Raw genomic sequence first — 10202 nt, 5'->3', positions numbered from 1 at the left:
GTTTGTATTGTCAGGATCCGTTTTTGTATTGTGTTTCTGAGGTTTCCTGTCACTGTGGGCCTCAGAGCACAGTAGTACAGAGCAGAGTCTGTCTCTTCAACAGAGGAGATCTCCAGATCCAGACGGGTCTTCTCTTTGTTCAGTTTACCAGAGAAGCGAGAGTCAAGAGAATCAGCTCTCTGTCCAATCCCAGTATAGTGCTGGACGAGCAGAAGGTATTGGGGAGCTGATCCTGGAGACTGTTTATACCATAGCAGACTGTCTGCTGAGGAGTAGTTGCAGGAAAGAAGAACATTACTACCCACTTCTGCATACACTTCATGTTGGTTTGGCTCTATAGTCTGCTCATAGGTGTCATCTGCAAATGTGAAGAGATGAACATTGAGTCTTTAAAAAAATAAATAAACATGTATTGTTGTAAATTTCTAAACAGATAACATGACATTACTTTGAAAGTCATAACTTACCTATTACTGAGAACATAATATATGACCAGATGAACAACATGGCTGGGGTTGGAAGTCAAACTGACTAACAGTAAAACATAACCTGACTTAATCTGCAAGGTTTTCAGTTGATCATTTCTGCTTAGTTTACCTACAAGCTCCACCCCAAAGTACAGTTGCTATAAAGATTCTCAATCTCTCTTCTCCTCTCATTTGTCCTCTCTTTTGTGATACTGCATCTCTCTTTGCATGTTGTATGAATCACATATGAAAGGTTTGTTTACAGTGTTTCTGGGTTTCCTGTCACTCTGGGCTGCAGGGCACAGTAGTACAGAGCAGAGTCTGTCACTTCAGCAGAGGAGATCTCCAGATCCACACATTCAGTCACTTTGTCAACATTAACTGATGGTCGAGGATACGGTGGATCTGCAGTAACTATTGTCTCGGCAGATGATGAATACACTGAGATGAGGAGGAGGAATTGGGGAGCAAATGTGGGATATTGGTGATACCAGAAGACACTGCCTCCACCAGATAATGTGTAGTTGCAGGAAAGTTTGACACTGACACCATGTATCACATCCTCCTCAAGACTGTTGGAGAAAATTCCATCCCCTATAGAAAACTGATGTGAGATAAAAGTTATCTTTGTCCGGCTTGTGTGTTCACATCCACTACAGAGGCTAAATCGTTTTTTCTCTCTACAATAGTGCTGCTGTTGATAGGCTGCTGTACTACTCACTCTTGAAAGGAGAGAGGACATTAACAGGTGTAACCAAAATCACTCTGGTAGCCTGAAAACATATTCTAGGAATCTGAAATGCAAGAAAAGAAAAATGTAAGAAATGTGCATGCTTTCCCAAAAGCACAGTAGTAGAGAGCTGTGTCCTCCAGGGTTATATGTTTTAACCTCTCTGGGACATCTGAGATGCTAGCGTCCCACCCGCGGTACACACTATCAACAGCCAGTGAAATAGCAGGGCGGCAAATTCAAAACAACAAAAATCTCATAATTCAAATTTCTCAAACATACAAGTATTATACACCATTTTAAAGATAAGATTCTCCTTAATCCAACCACAGTGTCCGATTTCAAAAAGGCTGTACGGCGAAAGCATAAAATTAGATTATGTTAGGACTGCGCCGAGACAAGAAAAACCACACAGCCATTTTCCAAGCAAGGAGAGTCATCACAAAAACCAGAAATACAGCTAAAATGAATCACTAACCTTTGATGATCTTCATCAGATGACACTCCCAGGACTCAATGTTATAAAATACATGTATGTTTTGCTTGATAAAGTTCATATTTATATCCATAAACCCCATTTTACATTGGCGCATGATGTTCAGAAAATGTATTCCCACCAAAACTTCCGGTGAATGAGCACATCAATTTACAAAAATACTCATCATAAACGTTGATAAAATTTACAACAGTTATTCAAAGAATTATAGATATACTTCTCCTTAACCTCTATGGGACCGGCGGGACGAATTCGTCCCACCTACGTAACATCCACTGCCAGCCTGTGGCGCGATTTTCAAAATCTTCAAAATCCTATTACTTCAATTTCTCAAACATATGACTATTTTACAGCCATTTAAAGATAAGACTCTCGTTAATCTAACCACACTGTCCGATTTCAAAAAGGCTTTACAACGAAAGCAAAACATTAGATTATGTCAGCAGAGTACCAAGCCAGAAATAATCAGACACCCATTTTTCAAGCCAGCATATAATGTCACCAAAACCCAGAAGACAGCTAAATGCAGCACTCACCTTTGATGATCTTCATCAGATGACAACCCTAGGACATTATGTTATACAATACATGCATGTTTTGTTCAATCAAGTTCATATTTATATCAAAAACCAGCTTTTTACATTAGCATGTGACGTTCAGAACTAGCATACCCCCGCAAACTTACGGGGAATTCGCTAACATTTTACTAAATTACTCACGATAAACGTTCACAAAAAGCATAACAATTATTTTAAGAATTATAGATACAGACCTCCTCTATGCACTCGATATGTCCGATTTTAAAATAGCTTTTGGTGAAAGCACATTTTGCAATATTCTAAGTACATAGCCCAGGCATCACGGGCTCGCTATTTAGACACCCGGCAAGTTTAGCACTCACCATAATCATATTTACTATTATAAAAATGTCATTACCTTTTGTTGTCTTCGTCAGAATGCACACCCAGGACGTCTACTTCAATAACAAATGTTGGTTTGGTCCAAAATAATCCATCGTTATATCCGAATAGCGGCGTTTTGTTCGTATGCGTTCCAGACACTATCCGAAATAGTAAAGAAGTGTCGCGCTTGGCGCAATTCCTGACAATAAAATTCAAAGTATTCCATTGCCGTACGTCGAAGCATGTCAACCGCTGTTTAAAATCAATTTTTACGTCATTTTTCTCGTAGAAAAGCGATAAAATTCCGACAGGGAATCTCCTTTTCGGCAAACAGAGGAAAAAAATCCCAAAGGCGGGGCGGTCGGGGTCACGCGCATAAGCTAGTGTCTCTTGATGGGCCACTTGAGAAAGGCGATAATGTGTTTCAGCCTGGGGCTGGAATGACGACATTCTCTTTTTCCCGGGCTATGAGAGCCTATGGACGACGTGGGAAGTGTCACGTTAGAGCAGAGATCCTTAGTAAATGATAGAGATGGCAAAGAAGTTCCAGAAATGGTCAGACAGGCCACTTCCTGTAAAGGAATCTCTCAGGTTTTGACCTGCCATTTGAGTTCTGTTATACTCACAGACACCATTCAAACAGTTTTAGAAAATTTAGGGTGTTTTCTATCCATATGTAATAAGTATATGCATATTCTAGTTACTGAGTAGGAGTGGTAACCAGATTAAATCGGGTATGTTTTTTATCCAGCCGTGTCAATGCTGCCCCCTAGCCCTAACAGGTTAATGCAAGTGCTGTGTCAGATTTTAAAATAGCTTTACGGCGAAAGCACATTTTTCAATATTCTGAGAACAGAGCTCAGCCATCAAAGCAAGCTATACAGTTACCCGCCACGTTCTGGAGTCAACTAAACTCAGAATTAGTATTATAAATCTTCCCTTACCTTTGCTGATTTTCATCGGAATGCACTCCCAGGACTCCCACAAGAAATGTTATTTTTGTTCAAAAAACTCCATATTTATGTCCAAATACCTCCATTTTGTTCGCGCGTTTAGATCCCTAATCCAAAGGCATAACGAGAGAGTACAAAACCAGAGACGAAAAGTCAAATAGTTCCATTACCGTTCCTAGAAAGTTGTCAAACGATGTTAACAATCAATCCTTAGGGTCTTTTTAACATACAACTTCGATAATATTCCAACCGGACAATAGCGTATTCATTACAGAGGAAAAAGAAGGAGAGGCGCGCCAATGTGCCCGCACAGTAAACAACTTACTGGTCCCAGGCAGTCAACTGATTGACTGAGCTCCTATTCTCTGCCCAGTAACAGTAGACGGATGAAATAAGTTTCTAAAGGCTGTTGACAGCCAATGGAAGCCTTAGGAAGTGCAAAATGACCCCATAGACACTACTTTGAATAGGGATTAGATAGAAGAACTACAAGTCACTTCCTGGTTGGATTCTTTCTCAGGTTTTTGCCTGCCATATGAGTTCTGTTATTCTCACAGACATCATTCAAACAGTTTTAGAAACGTCAGAGTGTTTTCTATCCAAATCTACTAATAATATGCATATCCTGCCTTTTGGGCCCGAGAAGCAGGCAGTTTAATTTGGGCACGCCTTTCATCTGGACGTCAAAATACTGCCCCCTATCCTAGAGAAGTTTTAAGACTGAACAGATACAAAAGAACAAACACGGGAAGCCTACTGAACGTGACAGAAAAACCAATAACACTTAACCTCTATGGGCTAGGTGGGACGCTAGCGTGCCACCCGTGGTGCACTCCATCAACAGCAGGTGCATTTCAAGAGCGGCAAATTTGAATCCAAATAAATGTCAAAATTCAAATTTTTCAAACATACAACTATTTTACACCCTTTGAAAGATAAACATCTCCTTAATCTAACCACGTTTTACGATTTCAAAAAGGTTTTACGGCGAAAGCATAAATTTAGAGTATGTTAGGACAGTACATTTACAAGAGTTGTGTGTAATGTTTTGTCAATTCGAAGACAGGGTCACCAAAACCATAAAACCAGCTAAAATGATGCACTAACCTTTTACAATCTCCATCAGATGACACTCCTAGGACATTATGTTAGACAATGCATGCATTTTTAGTTCTATCAAGTTCATATTTATATCCAAAAACAGCGTTTTACTATGGCATTGATGTTGAGGAAATCGTTTCCCTCCAATAACCGGCAGTCAAGTCAGCATCACAAATTAAATAATTAAAATTAGAAAACATTGTTAAAATATTATATTGTCATTTAAAGAATTATAGATTTACATCTCTTGAACGCAATCAACTTGCCAGATTTAAAAATAACCTTACTGGGAAATCACACTTTGCAATAATCTGAGCACTGCGCCCAGAAAAATACGCGTTGCGATACAGACTAGGCGTCATGTTGGGGAGATCTAAAATCGAAAATACTATGTAAATAATCCATTACCTTTGATTCTCTTCATCAGATGTCACTTCCAGGTATCACAGGTCCATAACGAATGTAGTTTTGTTCAAAAAAGCTCATCATTTATGTCCAAAAATCTCCGTCTTGTTAGCACATGATCTAAGCCAGCCGGACTTCTCGTCATGAACGAGGGGAAAAAATATATTTACGTTCGTTCAAACATGTCAAACGTTGTATAGCATAAATCATTAGGGCCTTTTTAACCAGAACATGAATAATATTCAAGGTGGACGAATGCATACTCTTTTATAACGTATTGGAACGAGGGTACCCAACATGAACTCGCGCCAGGTGTCTAATGGGACATCATCGTTCCATGGCTCTTGTTCGGTCAGATCTCCCTCCAGAAGACTCAAAACACTTTGTAAAGGCTGGTGACATCTAGTGGAAGCAAAATGAAGTGCCAAAATATTCCTCAGCCCCTGTGTTTTTCAATGGGATAGGTTTAAAGGTAATACAACACATCAGGTATCCACTTCCTGTCAGAAAATGTCTCAGGGTTTTGCCTGCCAAATGAGTTCTGTTATACTCACAGACACCATTCAAACAGTTTTAGAAACTTTAGAGTGTTTTCTATCCATATATAATAAGTATATGCATATTCTAGTTACTGGGTAGGATTAGTAACCAGATTAAATCGGGTACATTTTTTTTATCCAGACGTGCAAATGCTGCCCCCTAGCCCTAACAGGTTAAGGACTGATGACAACAGAGGGCTAAATAAAGGGGAAGAAATCAGGGAAGTGATGGAGTCCAGTTGTGCCTAATGATGAGACGCAGGTGTGCGTAATGAAGGTTGCCATGTGTAAGTAATGATGGGTTGCCAGGACAGGTGGTTAATAGACGGGCGACGTTGAGCGTGGGAGAGGGGGTGCGGGAGTAAACGTGATCGTACCAATAAAGCATCATTTTATCGCTGCTTGTATAATATGAGCAACTCAGTGTCACAGCGTCTTCTTCTGTACAGATGACTCTGGGCTTTACAGGAGTAATGTGATCCCCAGCAATCAGTTCTGTAAAGATAATGCAGTGAACAGAAACAGAACAATAAAATCCAAATGATAATACTATACATAACATTCTGTCTCACTGTAACATATCATCTAATGGTAGCAGCATCCTTTTCTATTCTAGTAATGCTTCTCATGTTAAAAGTTAGGTTCTCTATATATCATATACATTTACCTGAGACCACAAGGAAAATTAGACATTTCTGCATGACAATCTTACACTGAAGATCAAACCTCAGCTACTGTTCGCTGTATTCTGATACTGTAGCAACAGCAAGAGCAAAATGAAATATTAGATTGTATGAAGCTGGTACTCTCTTGATTAATGTCTTTGTGGCAGCACAGGCCAAGACCATGAAGCACAGCACAGAGGGGTTGCTCAAATAGACAAGTCATTTCAGAATAGAAATCAACACCAACTTGATAATGTCGTCCCCTTGTGGTTGATGCTTTCTTTTTCATTCCTGTGTTATACACAATACTGTGTATTGCTCTAGTCTCCTAAAGATACATTCCAAAACCAAAATAATATTTTCTAATAAATGACATACAGTTTTTCCACATTTCAAGCTGAATTGAGAGGCACTTTTATTGAATAAAAAATGACTTAATCATCCTCACCATGATCATCATCATAATCATCATCATCATCACTATGATTATCATAATCTGCTACCACTAGTCTTGGTAGTATCAGGGAGGTAGTGAGAAAGTTACTGTGTACATTTCAAAGTGGTGTTGTATACTGTACAGAAAGGTGTACTGTCATTGTGTACTGTAGCTCAGTATGTTTTTGTAAGGGAGCTGTATATCCTGTTGTCACAGTGGGCCTCAGAGCACAGTAGTACACAGCAGAGTCAGACAGCTGTAACCTCTGGATCAACAAGGGGACTGATTTTGATGCTGATTTAAATGTTGTTAAATTGAGATGGGCATCGAATCTCCCCTGGAATTCAATGGCATTATCTGATCCAAAAGTCGCCCGCTTCAGCATAAACTTTGGGAAGTCATTAGCTTCCTGCTTGTACCAGAACAGGTATGGATTTGTATCCACAGTATCAAATTGACAGTCCAGTGCTACCTGTTCTCCCTCAGTAGCAATAACATCTCCTGGTTGCTGAATGACTGAGTCTTCTCCTCTGCATTCTGGAAAATAATGTAATACACAATTGTATTAGGAGGAAAATCATGTAGCAACATGATTGAGAGGGGAAAAATGGTAGTATTGTATTGTAAAATAAGAGAGCAAAGGCAGTAAACAAATTAGAAACATATGATCATACCATAACAAAATGCAGCAAGAATCAGTACATTCCTCAGCCAGGGTTCCATGTCTGCTCCTGTGAGATCAGTGGGAGAAGCATAATACCAATCTGAATCAACTAGGCCATTATAATACTTATACTTATAATACTTATTTTATAATACTTATAAAATCGCGCCACAGGCTCCAAGTGGCTGTTACGTAGGTGGGACGAATTCGTCCCGCCTAGCCCAGAGAGGTTAACCTCTATGGGCTAGGTGGGACGCTTGCCCTTCCAGACTCCTTCTGCCTACCCAAGGACGCCAGAGGACAAAAATCAGTTAACCTCTATGGGCTAGGTGGGACGCTTACTCAACAGCCAGTGTAATCCCGTGGCGCGATATTCAAATACCTTAGAAATGCTATTACTTCAATTTCTCAAACATATGACTATTTTACACCATTTTAAAGACAAGACTCTCGTTAATCTAACCACACTGTCCGATTTCAAAAAGGCTTTACATTGAAAGCAAAACATTAGATAATGTCAGCAGAGTACCCAGCCAGAAATAATCAGACACCCATTTTTCAAGCTAGCATATAATGTCACATAAACCCAAACCACAGCTAAATGCAGCACTAACCTTTGATGATCTTCATCAGATGACAATCCTAGAACATTATGTTATACAATACATGCATGTTTTGTTCAATCAAGTTCATATTTATATCAAAAACCAGCTTTTTACATTAGCATGTGACTAGCATGTGACTAGCATTCCCACCGAACACTTCCGGTGAATTTACTAAATTACTCACGATAAACATTCACAAAAAACATAACAATTATTTTAAGAATTATAGATACAGAACTCCTTTATGCAATCGCGGTGTCCGATTTTAAAATAGCTTTTCGGTGAAAGCACATTTTGCAATATTCTGAGTACATAGCCCGGCCATCACAGGCTAGCTATTTTGACACCCACCAAGTGTGGTACTCACCAAACTCCGATTTACTATTAGAAAAGTTTGATTACCTTTGCTGTTCTTCATCAAAATGCACTCCCAGGACTTCTACTTCAATAACAAATGTTGGTTTGGTTCCAAATAATCCATAGTTATATCCAAATAGCGGCGTTTTGTTCGTGCGTTCAAGACACTATCCGAAGGGTAAAGAAGTGACGCGCCCGACGCGTTTCGTGACAAAAAAATTCAAAATATTTCATTACCGTACTTCGAAGCATGTCAACCGCTGTTTAAAATAAATTTTTATGCTATTTTTCTCATAAAAAAGCGATAATATTCCGACCGGGAGTCGTTGTTTTCGTTCAAAGAGAGAGAAAGTAAACATGGTGTCGGCTCATGCACACGCCTTCAGTCTCATTGTCCTCAGATCGACCACTATCCAAATGCGCTAATGTTTTTCAGCCAGGGCCTGCAAAGCCACCATTCATCGTTCTGGCACCTTCTGAGAGCCTATGGGAGCGTTACAAAATGTCACGTTATGCCAGAGATCCCCTGTTTTGGTTAGAGATGATCAAGAAGGCCATGAAATGGTCAGAGAGAGCGCTTCCTGTTTGGAATCTTCTCAGGTTTTTGCCTGCCAAATGAGTTCTGTTATACTCACAGACACCATTCAAACAGTTTTAGAAACTTTAGGGTGTTTTCTATCCAAATCAAACAATTATATGCATATTCTAGTTACTGGGCAGGAGTAGTAACCAGATTAAATCGGGTACGTTTTTTATCCGGCCGTGCAAATACTGCCCCCTATCCCCAACAGGTTAACAGTGAGGTAAGAGTATGGAGGTTTATCTCTCACTACAGTCCTAGAGGCATGGAAGATGAAGAGGAGGAATTGGGGAGCTGATACTGGATCCTGTTTATACCACAGTACACTGTATGCTGAGGAGTAGTTTCAGGTAAGCAAAACTACCCTCCTCTTCATACACTTTATGTTAGTTTGTCTGGATGGTCTGCTGATAACTGCCACTGACAAATATGAATAGGTGACAGATCAATTACCAGATTGATGTAATTGAAATGAGGAAAATCTTCGTATTTACTCTAAAATTCAGACAGCTGTAACCTCTGGATCTTTAAGGGGACTGATTTTGCTGTGACATTCAGCAGGGCATCAAATCTCTCCTTGAACTCAGTAGTAGTGTCTGCAGGTGAACATCCTTTCTCAGCATAAACATGGAGGTGATATTTGCTAGTTGTTTGTACCAGAAGAGATATGGTGATTAATTAATTCTGACGAATGGACAAGTGAGTGTTGTTATTTATCTTTCTACGACCATTACATCTTCTGTTGGCTGTGTTACATTCTCTTCTGCTCTGCACACTGAAAAGAAAGATGAATATATCTTCACAACATATAATAATAATGTAGTTAAATTAAATGAGCAAATGCACAGGAAGAGTCAGATGAACAGAGTGATGTTATACCAAAGCAGCATGCAGCCAGAACATGCAGGATCAGCCAATTTCTCATGACTAGTCAGTCAGTTCGAAGTGGAAAAGGTTAGGATCAGAACAATGGTGATCTATCTATCACAGAGCTCTGACACCCTCTGTCTTACTGTTGATGCTTCATGTTGTTCTGTATTACATGCAGTAGTAGACCATGGGGAGGTGTCTGTCTGTATGGCATGCTCTGATTCAGGGGTGTGTGTGCTTTGTTAGGTTGCCCCCTTCAGGTTGACTTTCATACTACACCACCAAGCTGTGTGAATTGTGAATAGGGCCAACAATAAATAATAATATTTTTGCACTTTGTCATATTCCCAAGTGATTATCCAACCAATATTAAAAAAAATGCCTACGCTAAGTGAAATTGAGCACTACTGATTGAAGAGTGAAGAATACATA

This window comes from Salmo salar, chromosome ssa14, assembly GCF_905237065.1.
Source record: "Salmo salar chromosome ssa14, Ssal_v3.1, whole genome shotgun sequence".
In the NCBI taxonomy this organism is placed as follows: Eukaryota; Metazoa; Chordata; class Actinopteri; order Salmoniformes; family Salmonidae; genus Salmo; species Salmo salar.
This window is presented reverse-complemented; position numbering follows the sequence as displayed.